This window comes from Microtus oregoni, unplaced genomic scaffold, assembly GCF_018167655.1.
Source record: "Microtus oregoni isolate MIOR12 unplaced genomic scaffold, Mior012 000019F_ref0000042, whole genome shotgun sequence".
NCBI lineage: Eukaryota > Metazoa > Chordata > Mammalia > Rodentia > Cricetidae > Microtus > Microtus oregoni.
The window spans coordinates 32,992,476-33,008,302 of NW_024543078.1; positions in this window are offsets into that span (position 1 = coordinate 32,992,476).

A 15,827-nucleotide genomic window follows, 5' to 3' on the forward strand; every position below is an offset into this window, starting at 1 on the left:
AGATGAGACATCCTGAAGGGGAGGCTAAGTCACTCTGATCAGAGACTGTCACGATGTCCTTTACTTTGCGTGTTCCAGAGCTGGGTTTTCAGGGGAGGGTCTCATTTCTTCTTTAAGCTCATTCATTTCTTCATGTGCTCCATACATATTAGTTGAACAGCCCCCACAAGGCAAGCAACCTCATACTTCCTTGAGGGAATGGAAATGCAGATTCCAGGCTAGGTTGCTAGTCTTACATAGGAGACTGCCTGGTGAGGAGCAGTGAGCAGGTGGCTTAGCCTCCATGTACCAAAGTTGCCCTGATTTAAGAAAAAAAAAATTCTATTGGTTCCATAACGAAGAGTAACTGTGTTGAGCATGTGTGTGTAACACTCAGTGTTGGCCAAGGCACTGAATGAATACTACATGTATTGATCATCTCATTTCATGCCCACAGTTTCTGCAGTCACCCCCATACTTCTGGGGTAACATGTATGCACTGTAAATTATCTCAGGATATATGGTTTCTCTTCTTTTGATCTCTAGACTCACCTCCAATTTTCTGTTGACATGATAGTTCTAACTACTGCAGTGATATTTTATTTGTATTTTAATAAATAAAGCTTGCCTGAGGGTCAGAATACAAAGCTAAGCCACTAGATGCTAGGCAGTGGGGGCACATACCTTTAAACCCAGGAGACAGAGGCAGACAGATGCAGGTGGTGGTAGCTCATACCTTTAATCCCAGTGTTTGCGAGTCACACACCTTTAATCCCAACACTAGGGATGTGGAGACAGGAGTGATATGGCTGGGTGGAGAGAGGAGAATAAAGGTGAAGAGACAGGAACTCACTGAAGTGTGGAGTGGGAGGATTCGTGGAGATGGGATCTCACCCTTCCGGTCTGAAGATGTCGTAGAGGTAAAGGGTCTCTCTAGTGGTTGGCTGTTTTGCTTTTCTGATCTTCAGTTTAAACACCAATATCTGTCCCTGGGTTTTTATTATTTGTACTATAAACTACATATCAGCAGGGATCTTATAATCAACCCATGAAACAATATTCACCACTTCACCTCTTTTCCTCACTTTGGTGAAATAAATCATGTTTAATTCTATGGACTGGGCCAGAAACTATACAGCCTCTTGACACTTCCATTTCCGATCTCCTAGCAGAATCCAGTTTCTGCAGATCTCTCTCTTCTCTCAGTGTACACCTTGCTTCTAGCCCTACCCCCTCGCATCAGGGCTGTGTTCGAATATTGATATCTCTTTTCCATTGGTAACCCTATTGGACAAACTCACTTCTGTTCTGCCTGCAAAAGATTGTTTATAGAATTCAGTGTTGATCTTCCGTTTTCATGTTGTGTAAGCACACTAGAGATGCTCAATTGTAGTAATTTGGGCTGCGGGGCTGCATCCCTGGCACCCCAGCCACCTGCTCGGCTAGCTTATGCCCCGTAATAACAACACACAAACTGTATTCATTTAAACACTGCTTGGCCCTTTAGCCCTAGCCCTTACTGGCTAATTCTGTTATCCCGATCAACCCATCTCTAATAATCGGTGAGCATCAGTCTTACCGGGAAAGGTTCAGCATGTCTAACCTGGCGGCTTGCTTCATGGCGTGTGTCTGCCCAGGAGCGGGGCATGGCATCTCTCTCAGGCGTCTGCTCCCGAGAGGAGAGCTGTGGAGTCTGAGCTCACTTCCTCTTCCTCCCAGCGTTCTGTTCTGTTTACTCCTCCCACCTATCTCTAACCAATGAGAGCCAAGCAGTTTCTTTTTATTTAACCAATGACCTTCCTCCATCATTTCCCCTTTTTCGGTTTAAACAAAAAAAAAAAAGGCTTTAACTTTAACATAACAAAATTACATATAACAAAACAGTTATCAAGTAAAAGTTACAATAGTCTTTATCATAACTAAGGAAAACTATAACTATAACTAATTATTCTTAACTCCATCAAAGACTCCAGAAAGATACAATACTACCTAAGCAAACAAGAAAAAAGCAACCTTTAAAACTCTAGAAATGACAGAGACATCTCGCTGCCTGGACAGTCACCCAAAGTTCCTCTGTACCGTTGGGGCATCCATCTTCAGCCTTCAGGCCCATGCTATCCAGCAGACATTTCCATAAAGCAGGAAAATTCAAAGTCAGTTCAGTCACTATCTGTTGTGTCCTGCAGAATGTCTCGCAGACTCTTTCATGAATCAGAAACCCCGAAAGATCATCTCACCTTAGGCAAATTCAGTAGTCCTCTCTCTGTGGGTTCTCTGTGTCCAGTTAATGCAATAGTCCAGGCAAGAGCAGTTTCTTGCCCAAATGGCTATCAAACTCCATAACGAGCCTCTTCGATGCCCATCTTCCTCTTGAAGTACATTGGTGCTGCCAGGAGCAGAGTGTCTCATTGTCATGAAAAGTCCTCAGTTATTAAAATATTAAATGTCCTATTCTGTAATTTTTGAAAGACATGAAGAATGTCTATCTAAAATATATCTCTATATATCTAGAAAATATTAACTAACATGACTACAAACTTGACTATTATGATTATCTATTAACTACCTATATACATTACATTTTTAAATCAACTACACAATCCCAATACCTTAATAAAGATCAGAAATACATATACATATAACAAGATTTACCTTAAATCTCTATCAATAAAGCAAAATCTATACTAATGCAAATTATTCATATCTATATCATATCCCCCTTCAAATGTAAAAGAACATTTATAAACATTTTTTGGGAATATGGGCACAGTTATTTCTCTCCCAACTGCTACCTGCTGAATGGGGGCGTCATTAATTAGGTCTTTCATGGTATAACCTGTGTGCTAGTTTCATCTCAGTTGGCAGTTGAGCGAAGCAATTTTCTGAAGATGTTCACAACAACCCTTCAGGAGGGCGTGGTCCATCATACCAAATCGGAATAGAAGAAATGAACAGCATCTCATCCTCTGTGAAAACAAAATAAGAAACTCCTTTCCAAAGTATCATATCCTTTGATCCAAATTCAAAATATCTATGTTGGATTAGTTCAGCAGTATTTATAAATAAATATCTTTTAGCAGCTGTTGCTCCTTCCTCAGCATTCAAATAATTTAAAGAGAGCATAATAGCATACAGTATCAAGATTCTCTGTGTATTTTCTATCTTTGTACAGCTTTGTTTTAACCTCTATTTTGTTTATTTTTACTTTTAACTTTTTGCTTTTTGAGACAGGTTCTCTGTATCTTTGACCTGAAGTAACTCTGTAGACCAGGCTGTCTTTGAACTCTCAGAGATCCGCCTGTCTCTGCCTCCCAGGCATTCGGGATTAAAGGTGTACACTACTACACCTTGAACTCACAGAGATCTGTTTGTCTCTGCCTTCTAGGCACTGGGATTAAAGGCATGTGCTACCACACACAACAACTCTCTTCCTTTTTTTGTTTTTTACTTTAAGAACTTCAACTTTGCCGGGTGGTGGTGGCGCACGCCTGTAATCCCAGCACTCGGGAGGCAGAGACAGGCGGATCTCTGTGAGTTCGAGACCAGCCTGGTCTACAAGAGCAAGTTCCAGGACAGGCTCCAAAACCACAGAGAAACCCTGTCTCGAAAAAACCAAAAAAGAAAAAAAAAAAGAACTTCAACTTTTAGTCTGCATATATTTTTAACACACTTCAAACCATTTAGAAATTTTCTTTGTCTTTGAATCTCTCTTTACTGTATATCTCTCTTTTTCTGACCACACGAGTCTTTAATTTACCAAGCAATATCAGTAGGATTAAAGGCATGGCTTTGCCAGCTAGATCCAGTCCATTCCTTAGCTTTCCAGCCTCGTGGCGGAAACTGTTACTGCCACAACTGTATGGCATTTCAAGGTCCCTGCCAGCCAGCGAGCTACAACAGACAACACTCAAGTCCTCTCACGGTAGCCGGCCCTCCTGCCTCAAACAGTCAGAGTTTGCCCTGGCAGGACAGCCCAGAAAGCCGGCATTTTTAAATGGCGCAGCTTTTTTCCTGCTACGGCTGAAAACCGAAAAGCATGCGTTCAGCTTTTCGTCAACACCGTTTAAGTGTTTCGTGGCAGGACCTCTTAATGAGCTGCAGGCTTTGCAGCTAAAGCTGAGTCAGGAAGCCTCTCTTAGATGAGGCGCTTGCTTGCCTCTGGCAAGCAGAGTAGACCCGAGAAATTGCTGCTACCAAGAAACCAGGCACAATGCTTTCATTTTGTTCTAGAATTACTTCCCAAGCTGTCTCAGGCTTAATGTGGAAGCAGTTGTCCACGTGGGTGCCATATGTAGTAATTTGGGCGGCGGGGCTGCATCTCTGGCACCCTAGCCGCCTGCTCGGCTAGCTTATGCCCCGTAATAACAACACACAAACTGTATTCATTTAAACACTGCTTGGCCCTTTAGCCCTAGCCCTTACTGGCTAATTCTGTTATCCCGATCAACCCATCTCTAATAATCGGTGAGCATCAGTCTTACCGGGAAAGGTTCAGCATGTCTAACCTGGCGGCTTGCTTCGTGGCATGTGTCTGCCCAGGAGCGGGGCATGGCGTCTCTCTCAGGCGTCTGTTCCCGAGAGGAGAGCTGTGGAGTCTGAGCTCACTTCCTCTTTCTCCCAGCGTTCTGTTCTGTTTACTCCTCCCACCTATCTCTAACCAATGAGAGCCAAGCAGTTTCTTTTTATTTAACCAATGACCTTCCTCCATCACTCAATGTCAAGTCTAAAAGCCTCGAAAGAACACACAGGCTTGGTGCTGTCTGACCCCCTTGCCTCTTCTAACTCAGTGGGCACAGTTTGCCTGGCTCTGTGTGTGTGCGCGCGCACACGCCATTTCTCAGTCACTCCATACTTCTGTACACCTCCATTCATCCTCGAATTCTCATCTTGAGCCCTGGTTTCCTGGGACTTTCCCCTGAGCCCATCCATCTTTGTCCAAGTCATTTTCTCCTCCACTGGAAGCCTGTGCTCACTCCTGACCTCTCAGCCATAGAGTTTATGGTCAGCCTCATGCAGTTCCACTCCTCATGCTAACCCAGTGAGCCCTCACATTATATTAGAGAGAATTTCTTATTATTAGATATTGACATATAAAACACAGACAAATAATTGATGAATGGGGCAGGCTGATGGAAGGAGGAGCGATAGGAAGAGGTTGGGGAGACAGGCACAAGTCCACTCACACACAGGAGGAGAGCTCCAATTAACCACATGAAATGACCATTATGTCAGGCTCAAAAAGAACACTAGTAGAAGCTACTCTTCCCGAGACAAGATCCACATGTCCAGTGCATGAGTTGTAGGTAGGGTGGGGCTGCAGAACACACAGCTAAGGTGGGATCAATTCTCATGTGTATTCAGGGCTCATAACCACTTGAAAGTTGAGTTTGTCATCAAAGCCAAGCCTGAAAACATGCCTGTTTGACTTTAGAAACATGGACAAACTAAAATTAGGGAAACAAAAGTCCACTACGTGACTCACTGCTGTTCAGGGAAGGTTTTATTTTGGAACCAAGACTAATATTATATGCGAAATGCTTAGAAATGAATTAGGCCCCCATCACACTGAGGAACGGATGGGCTTAAGTTATCTTCCTCTATCTGAACTATTTAGGATGGAATTTGGGTGGAATGCTAGCCTTGTGACCTCAGCAGGCAAGTTGCAGGACACTGAAACATTTCAGCCATTTCCAATTTTATTTCATTTGCAGAGTGATAAGCACATGCTTGACCTTCAAAACCATATTTGGTAAATTCCCCATTTTTATAAAGAGGAAGTTGGTGTGAACTCTGTAAGGAAGCAGAAGGGGAAAATAGAAGGTGTCTACAAAAGAGCAGGCTATGCTTTTCTTAAGCAAACAGTGACATTCAGGTGTCCGTGGCACAGTGTGCATACAGCCCTTTGAATAACAAACATAAAATGATTCATAAACCCAGGGTAAGCCTGCACCTTCTATTGTGTAGAGAATCCAGGTACACCTAGCAGCAACTGGCTGTGGGAGCCTCAAGTATTTGTAGTTTCTCTATTGGCACAGAACATTTAAGTCCAAATATCACTTTTGCACCCTGATTTGGCCAGAGCTGAGAAAAATCAGTGGGCTGCTATGCAGAGACTAAAGCATTGGGATTGGCTTCTCATATATGAAGCTGACCATCACCCGGATCCCAGCTCAGTCCAGCGTCTGCTGACACAGTCCTAACAACTGATGAACAAGGACCTCCATGTTTCCACTATGTTCCAGTCCCGGGACATTAAGTTGCTAGCCCTGCTGACTATGTACGGAGAAAGTCGTGTGAGCTTTTCCATCACTTCCCCATTGGAAAATAAGAAGAATCATCCTGAAGAAAGGGACTCACTTGGACATCAAGTAAACTGATGGGTGAGCTTTCACAAAATGCTGGAAAGGTCTGTACAATTGTCCACGTTCATTAATGTTGTTACTCCTATGGACAAAATGGTAGCACGATTAATAAAAAACCCAAAGACAGATATTGGGATTCAATTAGAAAAGCAAAACAGTCAACCACTGGCTCTTACTTCAACTTCAATCTAAAATGGCAGTCCTGCCTCCAGGAATCCTGAGAAGGAGACTCTGTCTGAGAACTGCCTCCTCCCGTCTTATAATCATCTCTAGGGCTTGGATTAAAAGGCATGTAACACTACTGCCTAGCATCTATGACAAACTAGTATGGCTGCTGGGAATAAAGGTGTGTGTCACCACTGCCTGGTCTGTAAGGCTGACCAGTGGGGCTGTTTTACTCTCCGATCTTCAGGCAAGCTTTAGTTATTAAAATACTAATGAAATGCCACTGCACAAAGGCTTTCCTTTTCTGTCTCTGATGACTAAGGCCTCAGGGAAGTCTTGTTCAGCAGCTCTCACTCCTAGTTTCTAAAACACAACATGTTTCATTACTAAGGAGTCTTCTGAAGCTTCCTAAGGGACTTGCCTGAGGCATGCATCCAGAGATACCCTCTTCTGATCTTGGAGCCTTGAGATGATGATAACCCTGTCTTAACCTCTCTCTTCAGACTTCTGGTAGCTCTGGCATTCTTAAAATAATAGTAGCAGTTTCTCAACACCTAAATGTTGAGAATATACCAGAGAATAGCCAACAGCCCTTCCTTCACACACCCCTTGCCAGTGATTTACAGCTGCTACATAATAATCATTTTTGTGTTTTTTCTTTAATCTTAAGGTTGGAATCAAATATGGTGGGTGATAAAAGCCAGCAGCAGAAACTAATGATCTGTCAATACCTGAGGAGAATCAAATCATCAGTTTGATTCAGAGTGTCCAAGTCCCTTGGAAGGGAGCTCCCTTCTGGGTTTTGAAGAGTACAGGGTGAACACGGTCAACAGACTAAACTGGACCAGGAGAGGAGAAACGGGGAAAGAGAGCAAGAGAGGAGCTGCTGACCAAGAAAGGCAACCCAGACAGGGAGACCAAGAAACTGGCATAGCCAAAATGGCTTAGTTATATAGGGATCTTGCTGGGAGAAGGGGAGTGAAAGCCCCTGGAAGGGATATATTTAGGATAGGAACAGGATAAGGAGTGCTGGGAGGAGCTAAAGGTACTAAGGGATGCTGGAAGAGCTGGCCAGCATCCATTTTGATATATTAATAAACACTTATCAGTTATCTGTTTTCTCAGGTTTCTTTGAGACCTAACAGAATCTAAGTTGCTTGCATTTTAAAAAGCATCTATTGGTATAGGCTGTGAAGAGAGTAAGAAGTCACCAGTAAGAAGAAATGGCAGACCTTTTCCTCAACAGTGGCAGGAAGAGTAAGAATAATAGATTTTATTTTACTAAGAGTAAAGCCACACTTTACTGAGTGTGTCCAATGGACGAAGCCCAGATCTAATAACTGAAACCACATACTATCTTGGCAATATCCTTAGTAGGATGAGAAACAGATATCCAATACAGTCATCAGAGCTCATGTACCCTGATGTTCAAAGGTGGGAACAGAGAGCTGTATTCCCAGAACATGATAATAATTAAGATGGAATATAGAATAATCAAGATGATTTCCATAAACAAGCAAGTAGACTCCTGTTTGAAGTGTGCCAACCACTAACACTGGAACTAGGATGCCAAGGGTGCATGAAAGGAAAGGACTTGGTAAGGCCATCAAAATTCTGGAACCATTCTGTCTCCACCTGTACCCAGGAAAACTCATATCATGTGCAGTCCAGCATTTAAATACTTACCCTTCATTTGCTCAGCTGTAGGGTTTCACACATTCCTTAGATTCCATTCAGATAATGATTTATAACACTGGCAAAGTGAACACATCCTGGATTCCTCAGTTTGAGACAGTTGCCCCACTGGAATTGTGGGAAAAGTCATGTCTGCTTATGCTGCTTCTACAAAGGAAACAAAGTCAACATGACATTGCGGCAAGCATTTCTTGTTACAAATAATAGGTACAAATTCACACACCTTTCTCTTATAGAAGAAAGCATTTATATAAACAAGGAAGATAATTATTTCAATAAGAATGGATGCCCTATGGATGTAAGGCACAGAGATTAAAAACTGAAAGATACAACTCACACTAAACAAGGAGTCTAAAAATAGACGTTTCTAAACTTCCTGCCAACTATATTTACAGGCACAAAGGTAAGCAGTTCTCTTTGTTTTTCTGGTTCTGTTTCCTTCATCTACAAGCCAAATGACTAGAATTTGGTAAATATGAATAAGAACTCTTAAAAAGAAACCGAATCTGCCAAGGTCAACTGACTGATTAGAATATCAGTCATGTGAGAAGTTGGGGCGATTCAGGTTCAAAGCCTAATTGCAATTCTCTTGGGCTAGCTTTAGCCCACTAAAAAGCCATTCTTTGCCCCTCTCTGTATCAGAATAAATATCCCCTGACTAGCAGATAAAAACATGTTGGAATGTAGTAACAGAATCTTAGTTTTCACCAGCCCAAAGGATAAGAGTCATTTGTGTTCCCAGGCCATGGTCACTTGTATTTGGCTCCAGAATAAGCTATTTCTGCTTTCTTTGGGGTGAGATTTGTGTTTTGCGTTGATGTTAGTCCCACAGATGTGAGGAAAGAGATCACCAACACAAATCATCATGGTCAAGTTAATTAAAGCAAGAAATTAACTAAAGCAAGCTTTTTTATTCATGTACACAGATTGTCTCTCCCTAAGTTGAAATTGAAGACATAAGCACTGGACATGGGTAAGATAAAGGTTTTAATGGTTCATGAATAGGAGATTTCCAAATGGGGCATTTGATAGACAAATAAGCAGGGCTACAGGAGCAGCATAGCAAGGTGGTCATAATATGGTAGTCATAACAACAGGTAGTCATAACAACCTTTGGAAACAAAGGCATGGTTTCCATTTCCTGGAACAGACAGGACAGAACCACTTCTAGTTAAGGTTATGGGTAGGGCATAACCCCAATCCTTGAGAAATAGATTTAGTCATAAACAGGAATGAACCTAATTTGTCTTTACTATAAAATGACATTCAAGCCCAAGATAGAAGTGGACTGATTTCATCATTGGCTTATATTGTGTCTCATTACTGAATCCCTACAATTTCATTAAAAATTATTTTGCTTACTTAAGCTTTAACTGCTTTAATTTTTCCCTCAGATGTGGAAGAATTTGTTTATACATTTACCTACATATGTTTGTATTATATTCCTACCTATTTCTGTCTTTAATCTAAATATGCAGCTGATTTTAATAGCTTTATGTAGCAGATGTTACTTAGAAGCTACAAATAGAGACACTCTTTTGTTGCACAATACCAATAGGCATTTCTTACATTCTATGGATGGAATCAATTAAAATATTTTTCAAGAGATTACAGAAAACATAGCTACATCTGACAAGATGATGCTCATTCTGTGATCTCATAATTCATTCAGAGGGAAAAATAAACACATGACAATAAAAAGAAATACACAAAGTTAGCAGCTATGAAGGCAGTTTAACTGCATTTGTCATTTCCCAAGGTGTATGGTGATGAATGTGCCAGTCTTTATTAAACCAAAGAAGGCTGTGACAAATGATTAATCACCAATAAGGAAGTGATTCGGAATGCTCCATGACGATACTCTACATTCTTGTCTCATTAGACAGCCAAGAAAGGTAGGGATTGGCCAACAAGCACATCACCTCCCTCGACCCAGATAACCACATTCAGGTGCTGAGCCTCTGATTGCCGCACCCTCAGCAAAGTCCTGACAGGCTGCCCTACATGTTTCCTTCTCTTCCATACTCAAACCACTTGCATGTTCCATATTGGAGCAGTTTCTTATATAATTCACTGCGAGGAAAGCTGTTGGAAACCAAGAGAAAGCATGTGAAATTATTATTGCTTTTCTCAAGTTGTTTTTCAGTAGACATATCTATATACCTACTGAAATCTATCTGTGATGGATCAAATAACCAACTTGACAAAAAGTACAAGGCAAGGCAAGATTAGAAGGTGAAGGACTGTTGTTTAGGTGAGGAGCTCTTGAAGTACATTTAAGCATTGTTTCCTTTTTAGAAAGGTAAGCTGGTGCATAGAGAGAGAAGGAATGAAAGGTTATGGGTGAAAGAAGAGCCAAGTAAATAAGTGACTCTTCCAGAGAGAAGGACATCTTTGTTGGGATCTAGTAACACGAGGTTTCTACATTTTGCCAGAGAGGTTTTGTATTGGATGCTTGTGCTGAAGTCTGTGCATTTGGAGTTGGTTAATTGATGGCCAAAGGCTGATGCTCTGAAGACTGCTTTCCAGAGCAGGAAGCCAGGGAGTGCACATACCGTCTCACTCCCACTGGAAAACCCAGGGAAAACAGCGCTAGGGAGTACACACCGAAGGGCAATATCACTGTTTCTTTTTCTCTACCTACCTCTTATGTTCAGTTATGTTCACTTACTTATGTTCATTTCCTTGTACTGCTACCTAGGGCAGACAAATTGCATATCCAGTCAGACATCGTATTTTAGAGCTATTCATTGTTTTCCAGAAATGTAACTACAAATGAAAGGGAACGTTTGACTTCAGCACAATTAACTTTAACAGAGTTCATACTATGGGATGTAAAATGCATACTGTGGGTGTTTGCCATTTAGCAAAGGTGACCAGAAGACACAGGAATAGTGCACAGATAAACTTACTATGGAAATCTGGTATTCATTTCCCATTGTTTCTAAATAGCAAATATGGAATCCTAACTGGCCATGGATCATCGCTCCCTTGGCTCCACCCAGAGACCTCTCTTCATTGTAGACATCTGTATTCATGCTCTCTTGACTTCCATGTATAGACACTTGACTCCATGCACCCAAAACTCTGCGAGGAATCTTTGGGACTTAGAACTACAGTGCTGAAGCTTTTTGCAAAAACCCCAGACATGACTGACAGATTTCCTGAGAAGGGCTCATCATGGATAAGTCATGAGGCCAGCCTGCTCTGTGGAGCCTTTGGACATGAGAAGGGAAGATCTTAACACTGGGTGGACTCCCACGCTCATCAGATCTGGCTTACACAGTAGTGTCCTCTCTTAATCATAACTGGACACCCCCCCTTTTTTTTTCTTAGCATGTGTCTAAAGTAGTTGAAACTAGAAAAAGCCAGTTTCTGAGGAGATGCTATTATCTGGGGACTTATGTGGTTGATATTATTACACAGAGGTGGAGGGCCTACTCACGATGTGGCAGGAAGGACAGGTGAAGGCTGTATTACTGAAACCCTGTGTATCATATGCAGGCATATCAGTTGTCTTCCGGAACTTGTTCACTGAGAGCAAGATGATATCACCAAGGTTTATCCTTTTTCTCCAAACACTCAAAGATATTCAATGCACAAACCTTTAAACTCAGTGAGTGGGGATTCAGGTGAAATCTCAGAAAATACTGATAGAAATCATCTGTATGTTAGGACTTCTCTTTGTGTTTGTATCTTGCTTAAGAGACAGTGAAGGATACAGTTTTAAGATAGAGAGATGCTGACATGTTGACATCTTGGTTCCTATCAGGAAGTATGAGGACAGAGAAGAGAAAGCCTGGCAGGGTGGGGACCAAGCCTCCCAGGGGTCAGGCACAGTTCAAATTGAGTTTAAAGTGAAGGCACAGACATTGAAGGTCTTATCTGAGTGAGTTATCTGCTTCTTAAGAGTGATGAGCTCATTTTTATGATCTTGCTTTTGACTCGCAGCCTTCCCATGAGAACTTAATAAAAAGCCCATAAATAAGTGCCTATCTCTGTCTCGAGAATGATGTTAGGATTTTTGTTGAGCTGGACAGTACAGGAAGCAGCAATTTTTGTGTATCTGGATGAAGACAAACATGCTGCCACACAGGTGACCACTGCACATATAAAATGGCCTTTTCCACACTAGGATTTTAAGAGATAAGTCAAGAATAGAAACATCTTTGTTTAGTGGATTACTATTTATTTTTGTGGAAATTAAGTGATAGATTTTGAAAATGTGGATTATACTCCCTTTCTTTAACAAACACATTGATGTGTGACACTATGAAGAGATATATGTAAAATGACTAGTAACTTCTTGAATATTGCAGGATATGACACCAGCTGATCTTCATCCAGACATTCTTACAGATTTCTTTTTTCACATCAAAACTCAGAAAAGGAAGAAATGGGTTTTCTGTGTCAACTGCTAATTTCTAGGCTTGAAGATAATAAGAATGGTATACACATTACACCAAGGTCATGTTCCTTACTGTGACATTGCACTGCACTGATGTAACCTGTGGAGGAAGGCGGAAAAATATATGAGTCTCCTTATATCCCTGTCTCTCCTCATAGGAAAGGCCTGTTAACTGTTTTGAAATTTCAAGATGATCATGCCTGTATTTCTAAGTTGACCCTTTTTTATCATACTGTGTTTTTGTTTTATAGGTTGCTGGATTCTATTGATTATATTTTAAAGGATTTTATGCCCACCTCCACAGAACTATAATTAGAAATACATTTCAAAATCATGGGATCGTGCTTGTTTTTGCTATCAAGTAACACTAGTCACTTGAAATTTAGTTGCAAAGTGTTCCTTTTCTGCTCTCAAAGTTTGTGCCTGACAGTATTTATTCTTTCTTAAACATTTGACAGAATTCTTGGCTGAGACCACTCAGACTGGATCAGGATTTGAGACAGGCTTCAGAAGATATTTGATTTCATTAACAGATACAGGGCTACTTGGATTTCATTTATTCTTCTTTGGATATTGAACCTTTCAAAATGTGTGTTCATTTCATTTAAGTTGCTGCATTGATTGGTTTCCACAATAATATAGCAATTCTCATACAATTAATAGTAATAACATAATTTCAGGGTCATATGGTCTGTTGTTATGTCTCATTTTCCATTCTATATAGAATGATTAATGCCCCCAGTCTCCATCCGCCTGCCTAAAAGTACATCCACTTTGTTCATATTATTATTCCTATCAAAGAAAAATGTTTCAATTATATTATTTAATTATATTACTTGTTATCCATCAAGTAAGATACATAGAGCAGCAAATTCAGATATGCCTGATTAGGCAATAAGAGATTGTTTTCCTGGTATTATTTTTCTACTTTTAATGACCATCCCTATCTTCTATTTATTTTGTGATTCATTACTTCACATTTTCATTTTAAGAAAGAAATTTATACCATAAATTTTAGCCTTCTTTTCTAATTTAGCCATTTAAAAGCTACTTATTTTGAAAAATATGAGGTACATGCCTTCATTTTTAAAACTCTGTTCATTTATTTTGGTAGTTTAATTGTGGCTTTCCTCTTTGGCCATTACTGTACATTTAATTACTAATTCCTCAAGGCCTGTGTAGAGCTCTTTTGATTATGTTTCATGCATTCTACTGGGATAACATGGGATGGTAAATCACATGACATACAGCATCACAAAGTAGTTTATCTCATAAACTCCAGTGGGGAAGAAAATAAAAAGACTGTCCCAATGTTAATGTTGTGCCTTGTGTCATTCGGGAAAAATCACAGCCATGTCAAATGTTCTGTACACATTTATTAATAAACAAGAGCACAAATTACTAAGTCATCGGCTTCTCATCCATTTTTTAGTTTTTCATTCCTTTCTCCTTTCCTTCCTTTCCTCTTGGTGTTTTATCCATATATCAGAATCTTATTTGAACTAATTTATAATGCGCTGAGTAAAGCACTTTGAAGAGTTTATTAGTGGTTATTCTGAGATTATAATACACAACATAACTTTATCATATTTTCATGACCCTGGTTGAGGGAAACTTGCTCTCACTGTCATCTGATCCCCCCTCATGCACATCAAATAAAGCATTTTCTTCTAGTGGATGAATATCCCTGTAGCTGCCTCCAACTTTTTCCTTCAGTCATCGAGTATGGTTTTAGGAACTCAGGTAAATTGGGCTGGTTTCTCAAGTTCACCACATTCCACAACTTGCATTGGTTCTGCCTCACCACCACACAGGGCACTCAGAACCACTTCTGTGGTGCTAGAAAGAATTACCTTAGCCATGTAAAATAATTTATTAATTTCAGTATGTGTGCATTTGTGTGTGTAAGCATACATGTGTGTGCATGTGTGTAAGTGTGTGTTCATGTGTGTGTAAGTATGTGTGTGTGTGTTTATAAGTACACACACACGTGTGTGTGTGCAGCTTCTGTTGAGGATTTAACACCACCACAACAGCCAAGTGGACACTGAATAGCTATCCCTCACTGCAGACAAATGTGGGAGACATTCAAGTTCACTCAGATCCACCCGTGTGACACTAACTAGTACAGCTTCTGCTGCTTTTACCGCACTCCCTGCTTGCCTCTGCTTTTCACTAGAGGAAGAGAGGAGTGCCAATTCATTCTGTTTCCCCACACTGCCTATATTTTTCACATCGGTAGGACTTAGAATTGTCTTTGTGTACTGCTTACCCTAAGAGAGCAGGAAAATGTAGACTTATTGTCTTGACTTATAGACGTCATCTGGTTGTAGGCTTATGTGATGACTGAAAACTGGAGATAAAGGACAGGACCAAACACAGGGAGTTTTAATAGCAGTTTCTATAACTTTTCTGTGGACAGCAAATGTCTTCTTAATAGCTACACATTTTATCCATTGTCTCTGTCAAAATATATACTATATATAATCCACAATAGGAGTAATGTGATAATTACAGAACAAACTTATTGAGAAATTGTATTATTACCATTACAGAATAAATTTATTAAGAAAATTAGATGCATACATCCCTGTAGACAATTTCCAAGTAAATTCATTAACCCACAAAATAAGATATAAAGTCATTAATATTTATTAGAAAACAATGAGAAACAATCCTACTGCAATTCTAATTGAAATAAACTAGCACAGTATTGCTAAGCATAATAGAATTTCAGGATGTGTGTGTGTGTTCTTCTCTGAAACCTGTTTTTGACCCAAATGGAACAAAACCCTCCAATCTTATTAAGACCTAATTCTAATTGATATAAATATACACAGCCAGTGTACAACATGGTGTTTGAATATGCATACGTGTGATGACGTGGCTAAAGTGAGTTAGTTAACTCAGCCATTGCTCTCCTAGCCATCACTTTCAAATGGGAGCTACATCATGCATTAAGTAATTGTAAGGTACGTAAGGGACTGCCGTGAGTAAGCAGCACTGTCAGTCTGGACTAGATAGGAGTGTTATGTGCAAATGCCTTCTCAAAAGGATGTAAAATAACGCTTGATTTGTTGCCTCATGCTTTTGGTAGGTTTGTGATGATTTCTGCTCTATGTTAGACATGCTCATGGTTTTAGGCTGAGGGATGTTCTCTGTTTATGCTCCAAGAACTTTCAAGGGGGAGAAAAGACTCCCCATTGCACTCCAGTCCC